We start from the raw sequence: 16,740 nt of genomic DNA on the forward strand, positions 1-16,740 counted from the left end.
AATATATTTTTAATACCATGCAGATTAATTTAATAATTCCTTTAATTAACTAAATTTATAATCTCAATGCATAAACAATACAATAATGAGATAATTTCATAAACTTAATTAATTAATTAATTAAATCCACTAAAACACTCAAATTAAACAAATCTCAAACAATTACCCATAAAAGATAAAATGACAAAATACGAAGACTGAACTAACTGACAAAACGACTAACTGACGACACTCATACGAGTGTAACTGAGTAAAAATAAGGTCAACTACTATCTCCTCCACTTCCATCGGAAAATATAAGGCACCTTCAGACCTGTGAAGCCAAGTGGAGACGATACCCCGTACATACCCGATATTTGTAACTGCAATGTCCTGCATCACCGAACCACACATGCATACATATATAATATAGAAAACACGGCAAACACACCGATGAAGGAGAATCGCGACATTCCCTGTCTCACCAAAATGAGTGAAGGAAAATCATCCCCTTGCATGCAATACACTCGCAAACACACAACATATAATTCTACATTGCATAAATAAAGTAAAATGTCAGTACATAGCAATAATACATAAAATACCATAAATCACAAATACTGAAATACTGCAAATAAATTATACATCTCATCTCCAAATAAAGCATAATGTCATAAAAATCTGAATAATATGTCATGGTAATGTATCCACTGAAAAAACAACCAATAATAAAATATAAGTCTAATGAGTTCAACTAGCAGGGGTACTACAATACACAACATTCAAGTGCATCCGTCACACGGGTAAATATGCTAAATAGAAGTTGTTTCAAATTGAATACTTTACCAATAATCTAATTGATGTTGAGTTCCAACATAAAGTGACTATATTTGTTTTAAATAAGCAAGCAATGTTAACAATGTGCATGTCATTGGAATGCAGCCTGCTAATTGTGAAACACCACCTACACATGAAGGTCCGGATGTGCATCCCAGTAGTGGAGGTATTCATTTGTTATTCAAATTTATTTATTTAGCTATTAATACAATTAAACATCTTAATTTGTAATTAGAGTAGTAATTAATGTAACATTTTTTGCTAATATTTTAGAGCATGTAGTCGGTGGTGAGGAAGTGGAGCATGATCTGGGTACACAACCTCAAGAACGTGATGTTCCCCACTCAAGTAAAGAGGACCACTGTTATTGCTTTAAACAAATATAATTGCAATTGGTGTTCAACATTAATGTAACCTTTAGTATTTCAACTCCAGATGATCTAGAGGGTGTTCAACATGTTGAGGTTGAGGCTACACAAAATGATGTGGCCCCATCAAGTAAAGAGCACAACAATTATGTTCTCTAAATTAATGAAATATTTATAACAATAATTTTTATTTTTTTTTGAATTTAACCCTTTTCTTTGTTATTGCAGAGGACCCCCCTTCGCTTCAGTGTCCTCATCCTCAGTATAGGACTAGGCATACATTGAGATCATGAGTAGTTGGTGGAACATCTGCAGAGGGGGGAAATGATGAAGAAACCGATGTTCCACTTAGTCTTTTCATAGCTTCAAAGAAAAAACAAAGAAAGAAATGATTGTAATCTAACTTATTTGATAATGACTGATTTTTATGTGTTAATGAAAGTAATTATGTGCTAATTAATGGTTATGGATGATATGTGTTAATTAATATTGATAAATGTTATATGTTAATTAATATTAATCAATGTTATGTGTTAATGAACGTTATGTGATATTAATAAATGAATGCTATATTTTATTAATGGTAGAAAGAATTAATGAATGAATGTTATAAGATGTTAACAGGGAATTTAGAGTGATGTTAGGGGGGGAGAGGGGTCAAATGAGCTTCCACCTTCACATGGTTGGCCCTGTTAAGTAGAGAATATTAAACTATTCTCGAAACCAAGCGAAGCTCAACAAGGTAACACACTTTTCAATATTTCATTATGTTGCACAATTAATCTTATTGAATAATGTATATTGAATCTTAATTGCAGGGTCCAACAAAGCCAACACGAACAACAACACCACAAGTTGCTAGGTATAATGAACTCACATATTGTTTTGTCTGTACACGAACAATATGAGTTGCTTCTAGTGTTGATATTCAAGGTAGGACTGCAAAAGTTATGAATATGCCTCATCCTTGTAAGTTTTTTTATTACTTGTAAGTAATGAATATGTCTCATCCTTGTAAGTTTTTTTATTACTTGTAAGTCATGAATATTGCTCTTTAGTTGATTAAAATTAAATGAAAATCTTTAATGAATACACAAAACTATATACATATGCAGGCGCACCATGGTTGAGATGGTCCAACTCCCTAGTCTCACTCTACGAGACAGAATTGGGCACAATCACCAAGAGAACGGTAAAAAGTGTGTTTGTCCTTATGACTTATGACTGTACCTAGCTTTGTCCTATCTTTGTAAGCTTCCTCTTTGAATTGTGGTAGTAGCTTTGATAATACCTTTTTAATGTTGCACTATTTGTAAGGAGGACAACTCCTAATGCATGTTGCAAATTGTGTTCTAGTGACTGAAACTAACCTAATGCATCTCAGAATGGCATAAATTGCCAAGATGGAGATATAGCAGATGAGTTCAAGATTGTTGTTGTAGAAATTATTCGATTTTTGCGCTTGAAATTTATGTATATATACTATTTATAGTCTACTCTATATTTCCTACTCAGCTACTCCTATTGCTTTAAAATGAAATGTGAACTGATGAATTGTATTCTATAGATGACCAATGCCTTTCTTCGTTGTTTGGGCTATAGAGTCTTTATATTTCTTTAGGACTTATTGTATAAACTTATGAGACAATTTTTAAACCCACCACCTCTCGATGAGTCTATTAGTTACTGTTTCTTATGAGCTCTACTTCAATGTCTATATTGTAAACCGCTTGAATGAATTTAACCCTAGCTTTTAAGAGACCATCCAAGGAAGAAATACCAAGAACAATTACAATTTGCTAATAAATCTTTTTGATCCAAATCTACAATATGAAATACAAAATTTCACTAAAAGAATACGAATAACCTTATCTCCTTTAGATAATATCATAAGCAACTGCCTGTAGGAAATGCAATAATCCACAACATAAACGCAAAGGAAAACGACTGATTCTATTATGTATATTTGCCAAAATAGTACAATGGTAAGCCTAAGGCTATAATCTATTCCTTCTCTAATTCTCTTTCATGTTACATAAGCTCCCCCATTTATATGAGAGTATACATTATTACCAAGCACTGTGGCTTTTCGGCATATAATCGGTAACCAACATTTTTTGTTTAACAAATTGGAAGATAAACAAATTGAGTATTATCGTCTCCTCACCGATACCTATATGGTATCCATCGGTCCCTTTTTATGTCGAAGAAACCCTGGGCTTCGATGACTTCCTTTAATTTTCCATCAAAATGTTTGTTCCATCGATATCACTCTGCTCCTTCGATGAATGGGTTTGTTGTCTCACCGAAGCCCCTTTTATCCTCTCTTTGTCGTCTTCCACCAATAAAGTTGTATCGATGAAACCATGTGTATCAGAGACATGCCTTTTAGTCTCCTCAAAACTCATATTCTCATCGAAATCTTTTTGTTGTCCATCGGGTTTCATGTCGAAGAGACTTTGGACTTCAGTGACTTCTTTTGTCCTCCCATCGAAACTCGTATCCTTATCGATATCATTCATCGATGTAGTTTTCTTCTGTTTTATCGATATCACTTTTTCGATGAGAATGCTTCTTTCGGTGAATCTTCTTTATCTTGCATCGATGATATTGTTTCTTCGAAAGCCTTTTCTCATTAGTGGGGGCCACCTCTGCTTTCTTCAATACCTTTTGTTGGTGGGACCATCTCTTTCGGTGAGTCTTTTTGCACCGATAGTGTTATATCCTCGAAGACCTTTTCTTGTCGATGAGAACCATCTCCACTTTCCTCGATAACTTTTATCGATGGAGTTACTGTCTTCGATGAGTCCTTTCTGAAGTTGATCGGTGTTTGCTTTCTTCGATGCCCCTTTTATATCGATGAGACATCGCTGGGTCTCATCGATACTGTTTGAATCTTAGATACTTCGATAGAATGCTTTTAGACTTGTTCGATAAGTTACGGGTTATTACAGTATCAATGAAAATGATGATTTCTTCCAAAGAGAGATGGCTTCTATGATTTAATTTCTCAAATCAAGATATTTTACTTAATTCAGATTTGATGCTCAATAGAATGACTGCACTATCACCAATCTATCTTGAAGATTTGACTACTCTTTAGATTATGATTATGACTGTCATGATATTTCATGAGACTGCTCTATCCCCATATGAAACCCTTTGTTCCCACAAATCAATGCTTTGAACTTGACTGCAACTTTATAGTGATCACTGTCTTTGTACATGTAGCTTGCTACTTTCTCAACTTTTGATATATGGCTCCTAGGATGGTTTGTATCTTATAGTCACAATACCTTGCTATAATTTGTAGCTATTCTATGTTTATTTGTTTTCCACTCTTAACTCATAGTTCAACCAAATATGGTTCATCTTGGAATCAATGCACATCGGTTATAATCAGATGTGTTAATTTAGCTAAATAAGGGAACCAATGTTGTATTAGGTTTAATTCCATGATGACAGTTGAAGCTTGTTAGAGATAGGGGATTTTTAGCAGTTGGCTTGTTAGGTTATGTCACAATCACATGAAGGTCCTTGTAAACCGTTAATGTTAGTAGACATGAGACTATTATGTAACGAATTGGATCAGCTAAACCTAGAAGTTATGTAACCAATGAATCAACTGACTCAAGTGTATGTTAATTATCTTATGATGGTCATTTATGACCGTTATTCTTAGTAGACATTAAGCAGTTCGCTAGATAGTTAGTTAGTAAACCAGTGAGCCAGTTGGCTCAAGTGTATGCTATTTATCATGTGATGGTTGTTAATAACCATTATTGTTAGTACACATTAAGCAGATGGCTTGTTTAGATGGTTGGTAACTAGTGAGTTTGTTGAGCTCAAGAATTGGATGTACAAGTCGATCAAGGGAGGTGAACACTAACAACGCATTGGTGCTTGCAATGTTAAAACCTTGGCCAAGATGGTGATGCTTTATCTAAGTGATGAAACTGGCCATTTGAATTCCTTTCTCATATAGATTAGCTTAATAATATTTGTTCAATTTTTTTTATCGTTAAAAGATTACCTTCCTTTTAGATAAATTAGTTAGATTCTTATTATGTTGAAGAACATTTAGTTAGTTTTCTCCTTCAACTGAAGTAGTTATGTTTTATTTTGAAATGCTCAAATTTTTTATCTTAATATAGATCACAATTTATTTTCTTTAAGTATAGAATTAATGGAATATTACATATGGTATCAGAGCAACCAAGTTCGACATTGAACCTCAGGCTTTCCACCTATAAACAAAACTATATACATATGCAGGCGCACCATAGTTGAGATAATATGCAAGCGCACTATATACAAAACTATATTCACAAGTAAATCTTTTATTCAAATCCACAATATGAAACACAGAGTTTTACTGGAAGAACACAAGTAACCTTATCTCCTTTAGATAATATCACAAGCAACTACCTATAGAAAGATGCAGTAATCCAAAGCATATACACAAAGGAAAGACGACTGATTATATTATGTATGTTCACAAAATGGTACAATAGTAAGCCTGAGGCTATATTCTACTTCTTCTCTAATGATCCTTATTGTTACAAAAGGTCCCTCATTTATATGAGGGTATACATTGTCACCAAGCATCGTGGCTTTTCAGCACAACTATTAATTAGCACTTTTGTTAACAAACTGGAAGATAAACAAGTTCAACATTCCTATGTGTTGAATGTACTTATCATCTTTATACATTAGAACATCATTGTTTAGTGTCCTCATGTCGCTTTCTATCTGGAAATGATTCGATAGAATATGGTTAACACAAAGTGACAATACTTTGTCCCGATCCAACTCTGCTACTGCTCGATTCTTCTCATCAATGAACTCTTGTTTCCACTGTTCGAACGATACTAACTCACCATTACTGTAAAAAGAGGGCACCCTAGGGGTATTCCCATCGTCCAGCCTCTGAAGCTCCTTCCTTAATTGATTTGCCAATTCATCATGGGACTTCAAGTAAGCCTCGGCTTCAATTTTCTCCCCTAGATTAATCAGATTGTTGTCATTCATCATGTCTTCCAACTGAGACCTAAGCCTTTCATGCTCTTTCAAAGCTCTAACTATTCCAATGTATGTTTTTCAATAGATTTCTGCAACTTGCATCATACTTATAAACCTATGTTCAATGATCTCCAGAATCAACTTATCCATCTTTTGATGTACCTTTTCTACTTGTCGAGATGTCTTTTTGGCCCTGTTCCTCCAATACATAACATCTGTCAAGGCATCCATGGCATCTTTGTCAACACCATATGTTATCCATGTTTGACTGGTACCCGTATCAATCTGAAGCAATCTTGCTTGCAGCCTCTGTTTTTCTTCATCGGTTTTCTCATATAGGCTTTTGTATGTAGAATTTTCTCGGACCAAAAACTCTATCTGATCTTGGTTCAGTTTAGCGACATCCAAATTTAGTTTGGCAGTTGTTCTAGGGTCAGTCTTTCCAACCTGCTACACCATCAAATGTCCAAAAGCTTCTTTTGTATCAACCAATATAGGTCTTTTATCTTTGGGATAGATAGCCCACTATAGAAGAGCCTTCTGATCTAGATCATACCCTGATCCTCTAAAGAGTTTATCAATCTCTTTTGGCATCATTTGCTTACTTGGGTCTTGTTTCTTGAGGAATCCATCAAACAACAAGGCAGAGTTTATGTCCCATCCAGAGTATAATAGCACACCAGCTTCCTTAAGCAACTGTCTTCCCTTCTCAGGTGTCATTTCTCTCATCACAAGATCCATCTCCTCTTGTAACTTTTGAAGTTGCTGATCTTCTTCACTATTTCTCATGTTATTCCTAATTTGAGATCCTTTATGTTGATAGAGGAATGCAGTGAACTCCTTGGAAGCAATGAAGTCACTATCAGCAATGAAATCCTCATGTTCCAGGAATCCAATGTTAGCCTCTTCTTGGACATTCAGTTGTCCTATTGCCAAGTCTATCGATGTATCCTCTGCATAACCAGGGGGATAATCCTCTCGAAGAGTGAATGGAACGATGCCAGATGTGGAAGCAGGAGACATATGAGCCAAAGGCTCTGCATTACTAATAGTATCAATGTAATCCCTAAAAACATGAGGCGAGACTCCCTCAAGTATTTCCAATTCATGCTCCATAAGTTTGTTGGCCAACTCCAAGGGGTCTTTAATCTTTTGTAGCACGTTCTCATCCATTTTCCTTCTAAAAAGCTTCCATTTATAAGCCTACATTGCTTTCTCAAACTTTATTCGCTTCACTCTGGCCTCTTCTCTACCAATGTTCTTAATGAGGTCATCTACTAGGTAAGATTTATGCTCTCCAGCCTTCATCTTTTGTGATGATCGGGCTATCCTTATGTATCCTATTGGAACCCTAAAATTTGCAATTTTTACAATTCCAAATTCCAAGACAAGGAGCAAGAAAAATTCTAAATATATATATATATATATATATATATTGAATAGGTACAAGTAATATATTTTATATTTGTTGCACAATATGAAACCATAACATAAACACAATAATGGGCATAAAAAATGGAGTGTGAAGCACCAAAGGGGGTATTTACATCATTTAAAGACCATTTATCCATTATATACCCATAAAATAGCCTTAAAATACCTCTAATATGCCTAAACAACTTGTAAAGTGACAATTAATTACATAAACTAAGGCGATTTCGGGATTTGAAATTATTTTTATTTTAAAGGGGGGTGTCTTTTCACCCAAAGGGGTATGAAAACCATTCAAACACATATATATGTGTGATGTAAAATGTAAAGAGAGAAGAAGGAGGAGAGATAGAAGAGGTGGAGGCAATTTTATACTTTTAAACTTTTTATCAAAAATAACCAGTTGCATTTTCTTTCTCATATGTGTTGAGAGTTAACATATTTTTAGAAGGCAGTTGCTTGTGATATTATCTAAAGGAGATAAGGTTATTTGTGTTCTTCCAGTGAAATTTTGTGTTTCATATTGTAGATTTGGATAAAAAAAGATTTACTTGTGAATTGTAATTGTTTCATGTATTTCTTCCTTGGATGGTCTCTTAAAGTTAGGGTTAAATTCATTCAAGCGGTTTACAATATAGACATTGAAGTAGAGCTCATAAGAAACAGTAACTGATAGACTCGCCGAGAGGGGGTGGGTTTAAAAACTGTCTCATGAATTTACACAATAAGTCCTGACGAAATATAAGACTTTGTAGCTCAAATAAGAGGAAAGGCACTGATCATTTGTAAACAACCCCTTTAACCATACCAATTACCCTTTAATTTTAAGCATTAGGATTAGTAGAGTAGGTATAGTAGGTAATTTAGCAAAAGTGTAATATATATACTTTTGTAAGATACATAGATCAATAGACACATCTGAAATCGGTCTGTTTAAGAAACTTATGCCATTCTGAGACTAGGAGATATCAGATTAAGACACTAAATCTGCTATAAAAAGCATTGGTTGAAGGAACAACTAGTGAGTAGGTATACCCGCCTAGGTCTTGCACAGCCTAAAGTGAGAGAGTTAGTAACCAAATAGGTTCACCCTATTAGTTGGTCAAGTCAATTGGAGTGTTTAATCATAGGAGTTGGCATTTCCTTAGAACCTATCCAAACTGTTGATTTGAGACCCAACATATCCTTCAGGATCGAAATTGGGCCTTGAATCCCCCATAGCCATGCCATAATAATCCAATTTTGTTTGCAGCAAGCCATAACTCTTTGAACTTTTCACAATAAAATCTGAAAATACTAACAACCCAAGTATAATTGATTGTTTCCCATGGCTTGTCAGATGTTCTGTACTCACTATTGACAGTTGCCTCACAATTTCCAGACAAGCCACTCTGTTAGGGACTGTAAGTGGTAGTAAGCATGGTCTCCCTTTGAACCCGTATACCCTGACTTGTGTGCAGTCTGAAAAACAATACCAATCTCCCCAATTGTGTTCAATTGAGGGATCTTCAGCGAAATCTTTTGGTCTTAGGAATCTTTGAACCTCTGGTGCAAGGGCATGATCTCACGGGCATCCCAACAATCTATATAATGGCTTGACAAAGAACTCCTCAAAATGCCAATATTGATTATTCACATACCTCTGGTCCCATGAAGAAACCCATAGTTGCATTGGTTTTCTCATCCCAGCATTGTCATATGTCCTGACACATAACTCTTTTGGCCATAACCCTTCATCTTGGCCCACATACAATAGCATATGCATAAGTAAGGAATAATGCTTGAAATGAACATTGATGACATCCCCCTTTAACTTTTCTAACCCATGATTCAAAACCTCAACCAAATAAGCAGAAAAATCAAAGAAGCGGGGGTCCTTAGACTGCAAATCGGCACAAATGACCATGGCTGCAATATCCATCAAAGGATGGGCTTTTATCCCTAGCACTTGGGCAACACAGTAATAGGTATACTTGAAATATGGATGGAAAGAGTTGACATCATAGGGAGCTTTGTCATCCTGACCTAGTGGCACTAAGGACCCTGCATTTCTAGGTCTATGTATAGGGAGTCTCCACATTTTGTAAATGTGCTCTAGGTTAAAATATTCACTTGTTAACTTCTTGAGGTCAATCAATTCTTCAAATTCCCAATCCAACTCGAACACGGTGTCAATAACCTCCTATTTTATTGCAAGAATTGGCTCACCCATGTAGTGGCACTAAGGACCCTGCATGCCTTCATGAGCTCCACATTCACGAATACATTAGCCACAGCTAACCTTCCTAAGTTCAATCCCCATAAATTGTTGATAGGTTGAGGGGCAACTCTTCTGTTGTACCCATATATGAATAATTCATACCCTCTCAATTCTGTCCATATGTCTCCAAGATCCTCAAACCGGTCCTCGAGGCCTTCCTCATCAGCTCTAATCTTCTTGGACCTCAAACTGGATGATGGGCACTGGTCAATCAGGTCCTGGGCCAAAGAACGTCCTTCCCTTTTCTATCTTTTAGGTTTTTCTTCTGCAACAATAGGTTCTTTTCCCTTTCTGGTCTTATTAGTTTTAGATGATGATTCCATTTGAATTTTAAAAAACAGATCTGTGTGCAAACAACTTACTTGGAATTACTGAGCTTTATCTCTGAATTCGCCCAATTCCTGCTTTTAGTTCGTCGCCTGTGAATTCCTTAATGTTGTGTCATTTGATGTTGATCCACTACTTATGGCGTATTTAATCAGTTAGTAATGGTCGTTTTGGACAACGGTCACTCTGGCACACGTTCAAATTTAATGGCGATGTGACCTTTCATGGGATTTGTTTCTGATTTTCGCGGCAATCAATAATCATTTCGATGAGGATATGTCTTTCGATCATTTGTTTCTTTAGTCCATCGATCTCTTTGTTTCTATCAACATTACTTTTGTTTCGAATATTACTTTGATCAAGTATTTTTTCCCTTCATCGAAATACTGTATTCGGTCAGTATGGATGTCTCCTCATCGAAACATATCTGATATCCATCGGGTCTTATGTCGAAGAAAACTTGGGCTTCGGTGTCCTCCTTTATTTTTCCATCGAAATACTTCTTTCATCGATATCACTATGCCCCGTCGATGAATGAGTATATTATCTCACCGAAGCTTTTCTTTATTTTCCCTTATCGTTCTTCACCAATAAAGTTACATCAACAAAACCACGCATATCGAGAACATGCCTTTTAACCTCCTCGAAACCTATATCCTCATCGATATCTTTTATCGATGTAGCTTCCTTTTGTCTGATTGATATTATTCTTTCGATGAAAACGCTCCTTTCGGTGGGTCCTTTTTATGTTGCATTGATAGTATTATTTCCTTGAGAACTTTTCCCGTCTATGAAGACCCTCTCTTCTTTCTTCGATATCTTTTGTCGATGAAGTTATTATCTTCGGTGAGTCCTTTCTGGAATTCATCGGCGTTTCCTTCCTTCGATGGCTCTTTTATATCGATGAGACATCGCTGGGTCTCATCGATATCTTTTTATCAATGTAGCTTCCTTTTGTCTAATCAATATTATTCTTTTGATGGAAACGCATAATCGGTGATAATAATTATCTTTGGTGATAATAATTTTTTTTTTTTGATAAAAATTATCATCGTCGGAATTACGACAACTACCAAGCTTTTGACCAACGACTTCTTTGACCGTCGGCAGAGTCCATTGGTTGTCGAATTTCCGACGGGCATGGCATTGTCGACCAATCCGACACTGAGTTTTCGACAGTGGATTTCGTCGACACTCCAACGAAAATTCATCGCAAATCCGACAAACGGTCGTCGAAAATCAGCTCTGAATGTACTAGTGTGGCAATGAACCTTGGAAGGTGCTAATAAGAAACAATATTGAACGATCGGTTGTTAAAAAAGGCAAATCATGCAGGAATATACCCTATGTGATATTGTACTTGGGGAACATAACATGAAAGTGTTTGGTTGTAGTGTTTTTGCATCACTATGGAAGGCATGGTCACAGGTAAGGAGGTTACTACCCTATAAGGATGCACTAGGAAGTTCTTTGGCATATGTTGTTGTGGATAGATCTATTTGGTGGGGTGTGAATCTCAACAAACCCCTTCCTTTGACCCAAAGTTGTTCTGCTAAGATATGAAATGAGAAAGGTATATCCCTGATTAGTAATGTACTAATTGATAACCGGCTTGGCTCTTGGATTGAGATCAAATCCAATTATGAGATTTCGGCTTCACAAAAGAAAACTTATTCTCTCATAGGTAAGGCTACAGGGTGTTTCTTTCCTGGTAAAATCATGGATACTGACTCTTTCTTGAAGTAGCTTAAGTGGTTGGATGGCACCTCGTTTTTGGAAATCTCTACTAAGAAGATCTATATGATGTTAAAAGAGGATGACTCCATCTTCTCTAGAGTCAATCAAGGTTGGGGTTGTGAATGGCCTAAGTCCAGATGGCAGTTTGTTTTTGATTTTTTTTGGCATTCTCTCATTGAACCTAAGAAAGCATGTTTTAGATGGCTCTGCTTGCTTAGAAAACTTGTTGTTGGTTCCTTTTTGTCTGCTGAGGGTCTCATGTATGTTAAATGTGATGTGTGTGATATGCAAGAGTCCTTTGAGCATTTATGTTTTGAGTGTGAATATGCCCAGGGTGTGGTCTATTTTTCTTCGTCCTTCTATTGTTTGGAATCACAAAACCTGGCCTTTCTTGGAGTGAGGTCCTTGCCGACTTTGTAGAGTCATTTGATTTTAAGATGAACCGGTTTTGGTTTGTCCTGTCTTGTGAAGTGTTATGGTTTTTGTGGAAGGAAAGAAATGGAGAGGTCTTTCAAAACAAGAAGAGGAGACTTACTGAGTTTAACAATAAACTCACACACTTCTTTATCATGTCACAGGTTTCTGTTGTTATAGAGATATCTAAAGGCAGATTTATGACCCTGATTCGTGAGGGTGTCCTACAGATCTATAAGGAGGATATCCAGTATGTTCACTATTTCAGAAAGCATATGGACATGTTGCAGCCGAAGGAGATTGAGGCCTTGACCCAATACATGAGAAAACTCAAGCTTGAAGACTCGAATGGATAACAGTGATCAGGATGGTTCATTTTGCTACTTACTATACAGCCAATGGGGCATTTTTGTAATAATCTCTTATTTAATGATGCAGCATATGTAGTAGACACTTAGTGAACTCTAAGCTTCAGCCTATCTTGGGTATATATGTATAAAGGGCACTGTATAAAAGCATAAGTATAAAAACTGCAAAGTAGGTGTAAACAGGGATATGATACTATATTGTATATGGGTTGAACTATGAATATAAAAACCAAATTATTATTTTTTGTTTTTATCTTTAGAGGCATCCCAACGACCCAACCTAGTGTTCAATCCGCCTTACCTTGGTCTTACTTATTGCCATGTTGGCGTCAGGAAAACGATGAGGCAAAGAAGGGGGATTATATTTACTTTGTGCATTATTTTATTAACAATTCATAATTTTATTTTTTTTGTGTTTACCTCTAAAAGCATATCCACACGACTCAGCCTAGTGTCCAATCCGTCTTACCTTGGTCTTACTTATTGTCAAGTTGGGGTCAGAAAGGCGATGAGGTGAAGAAGGGAGCTTATGTTTACTTTGTGCATTATTTTATTAACAAATCATTATTTTTATTTTTATTTTTTATCTCTAATGACATCCCACAGCTTAGCGCAGTGTCCAATCTGCCTTACCTTGGCCTTATTTACTGTCAAGTTGGGGTCAAGAAGGCGTGAAGCGAAGAAGGTGGCTTATATTTTATGAACAATTCATTTTTTTAATTTTTTTTTACCTCTAGAGGCATCCCACAACCTAGCTCACTGTTCAATCTAACTTACCTTGGTCTTACTTATTGTCAAGTTGGTGTCATGAAGGCGCTCAGGCGAAGAAATGGGTCTTTTGTTTACTTCATGCTTTATTTTATTAACATTATTAATTTTTTCTTTTGTTTTTACCTCTAGAGTCATCCCCACGACCCAAAATAGTGTCCAATCCGCCTAACCTTGGTTTTACTTATTGTCAAGTTGAGGTCAAAAATACGCTGAGGCAAAAAAGGCGTCGAGGCAAAGAAGGGGAGATTATATTTATTTTGTGCATTATTTTATTAAAAATTCATTAATTTTTTATTTATTTTTTACCTCGATCGAATCGAGTGTCCAATCCGCCTTACCTTGGTCTTACTTATTGCCAAGTTGGGGTCAGGAAGACACTCAGACAAAAAAAGGGGCTTACGTTTACTATGCATTATTTTATTAACAAATCATTTTTTATTTTTTTCGCTAAAACTACATCCCACAATGCAGCCCAATATTCAATCCGCCTTACCTTGGTCTTACTTATTGCCAACTTAGGGTCAAAAAAGTTCTTAGGCAAATAAGAGGGATTATATTTACTTTGTGCATTATTTTGTTAACAATTCATAATTAATTTTTTTTGTTTTTACCTCTAGAAGCATATCCACACGATGCAGCACAGTGTCCAATCCGCCTTACCTTGGTCTTACTTATTGCCAAGTTGGGGTCAAGAAGGCGCTAAGGCGAAAAAATGGATTATGTTTACTTTCTGCATTATTTTATTAACAATTCATTAATTTTTATTTTTATTTTTAACCTCTAACAACATCCCACAACTCAGCCCAGTGTCCAATTCATTTTACCTTAGTCTTACTTATTGCCAAGTTGGGGTCAAGAATGGTTCAGGTCCTTGCATCTTTTACTTGAACATTTGGAGGAATGATTTTATCTCCCTAGCTCTCAACTGCCTACTTTGTCAAAGGTTGCGACCTCTAGTGGAAGTTGTGAGAGTTGATATATCGTTCTGTCATCTTAGCTTTTTGGAATAGTTGTCGTTGTTTTCTGAATCATTTTGTATCTAGTTATTTTTGTACTTTGGCTTGGACCTCCTAGCCCTTCGAATAGATGTAACTTTATCTGTTAATAATATATATAGTGACTGATTTTTCATTAATAAAAATAATTATAGTCAGCGTACAAAGAACTTTTGCTACACTTAAGATTTTGAGGGGGGGAGGATTTTTAACTATATAAGAGTATATTATAAATCTAAAGTGAATTGCATTCATAATTTAACTATATTAGTAAATGATATTTTTATAATACTCTTTAAAATAATCTAATATGAATTGCATTCGTAATTTTTTATTTTGTTACCTCTAAAAGTATCATCACGATCGAGCCCAATGTCCAATCCGCCTTACCTTAGTCTTACTTATTGTTAAGTTGGAGGTAGGAAGACGTTGTGGTGAAAAACAAGGTTTTATGTTTACTTTGTGTATTATTTTATTAACAGTTAATAATTATTATTTTTCGTTTTTACCTTTAGAGGCATCTGCACGACCCAACCTAGTGTCCAATCCGCCTTACCTTGGTCTTACTTATTGTCAAGTTGGAGTCAGAAAGACGATGAAGCAAAAAAAGGGGATTATATTTACTTTGTGCATTATTTTATTAACAATTCATAATTTTGTTTTTTTTGTTTTTATTTGTAAAAGCATTTCCACACGACCCAGCCTAGTGTCCAATCCGACTTACCTTGGTCTTACTTATTGCCAAGTTGGGGTCAAAGAGGCGATGAGGTGAAGAAAGTAGCTTATGTTTACTTTATGCATTATTTTATTAACAAATCATTATTTTTTTTATTTTTTTTTACCTCTAACGACATCCTCGATCTTATTTATTGTCAAGTTGGGATCAGAAAGGCGTGAGGCAAAGAAGGTGGCTTATGTTTATTTTGTGTGTTATTTTATGAACAATTCATTCTTTTTAAAAAAAATTTACCTCTAGAGGCATCTCACGACCTAGCCCAGTGTTCAATTCGCCTTACCTTGGTCTTACTTATTGTCTAGTTGGGGTCAGGAAGGTGCTGAGGTGAAAAAAGGGGGCTTTTGTTTACTTCGTGCATTATTTTATTAACAATTATTAAATTTATTTTTATTTTTACCTCCAGAGTCATCCCCATGACCTAACATAGTGTCCAATCCGCCTTACTTCAGTTTTACTTATAGTCAAGTTGGGGTCAAAAATGCGCTGAGGCGAAAAATGGGACTTTATATTTACTTTGTGCATTATTTTATTAACAATTCATAATTTTATTTGTGTTATCGCTAAAGACATCCCCACCACCCAGACTACTGTCGAATCCGCCTTAACTTGGTCTTACTTATTGCCAACGTGGGGTCAGAAAGGTGTTTAGGCAAAGAAGGGGAGATTATATTTATTTTGTGCATTATTTTATTAACAATTCATTAAAAAAAAATTTATTTTTTACCTCGATCGAATCAAGTGTCCAATCCACCTTACCTTTGTCTTATTTATTGCTAAAACTACATCCCACAACGCAGCCCAATGTTCAATCCATTTTACCTTGGTCTTACTTGTTGTCAAGTTGGGGTCAAAAAAGTAATGAGGCAAATGAGCGAGATTATATTTACTTTGTGCATTATTTTGTTAACAATTCATAATTAATTATTTTTGTTTTTACCTCTAGAAACATATCCACACGAAGCAACACAGTGTCCAATCTGCCTTACCGTGGTCTTACATATTGCCAAATTGGGGTCAAGAAGGCGTTGAGGCGAAAAAAATAAATTATGTTTACTTTTTGCATTATTTTATTAACAATTCATTAATTTTTATTTTTATTTTTAACCTCTAACGACATCCGCAACTCAGCCAAGTGTCAAATTCGCCTTACCTTAGTCTTACTTATTGACAAGTTGGGGTCAAGAATGGTTCAGGTCCTTGCATCTTTTACTCGAACATTTCGAGGAACTATTTTATCTCCTTAGCTCTCAACTGCCTACTTTGTCAAAGGTTGCTACCTCTAGTAGAAGTTGTGAGAGTTGATATATCATTTCCTTATCTTGGCTTTTTGGAGTAGTTGTTGCTATCTTTTGGATCATTTTGAATCTAGTTATTTTTGTACTTTGGCTTGGATCTCCTAGCCCTTCGAATAGATGTAACTTTTTCTTTTAGTAATATATATAGTGACTGATTTTTCATTAATAAAAATAATTCTACTCAGCGTACAAAGAACTTT

The sequence above is a fragment of the Cryptomeria japonica genome, chromosome 6, assembly GCF_030272615.1.
Source record: "Cryptomeria japonica chromosome 6, Sugi_1.0, whole genome shotgun sequence".
NCBI lineage: Eukaryota > Viridiplantae > Streptophyta > Pinopsida > Cupressales > Cupressaceae > Cryptomeria > Cryptomeria japonica.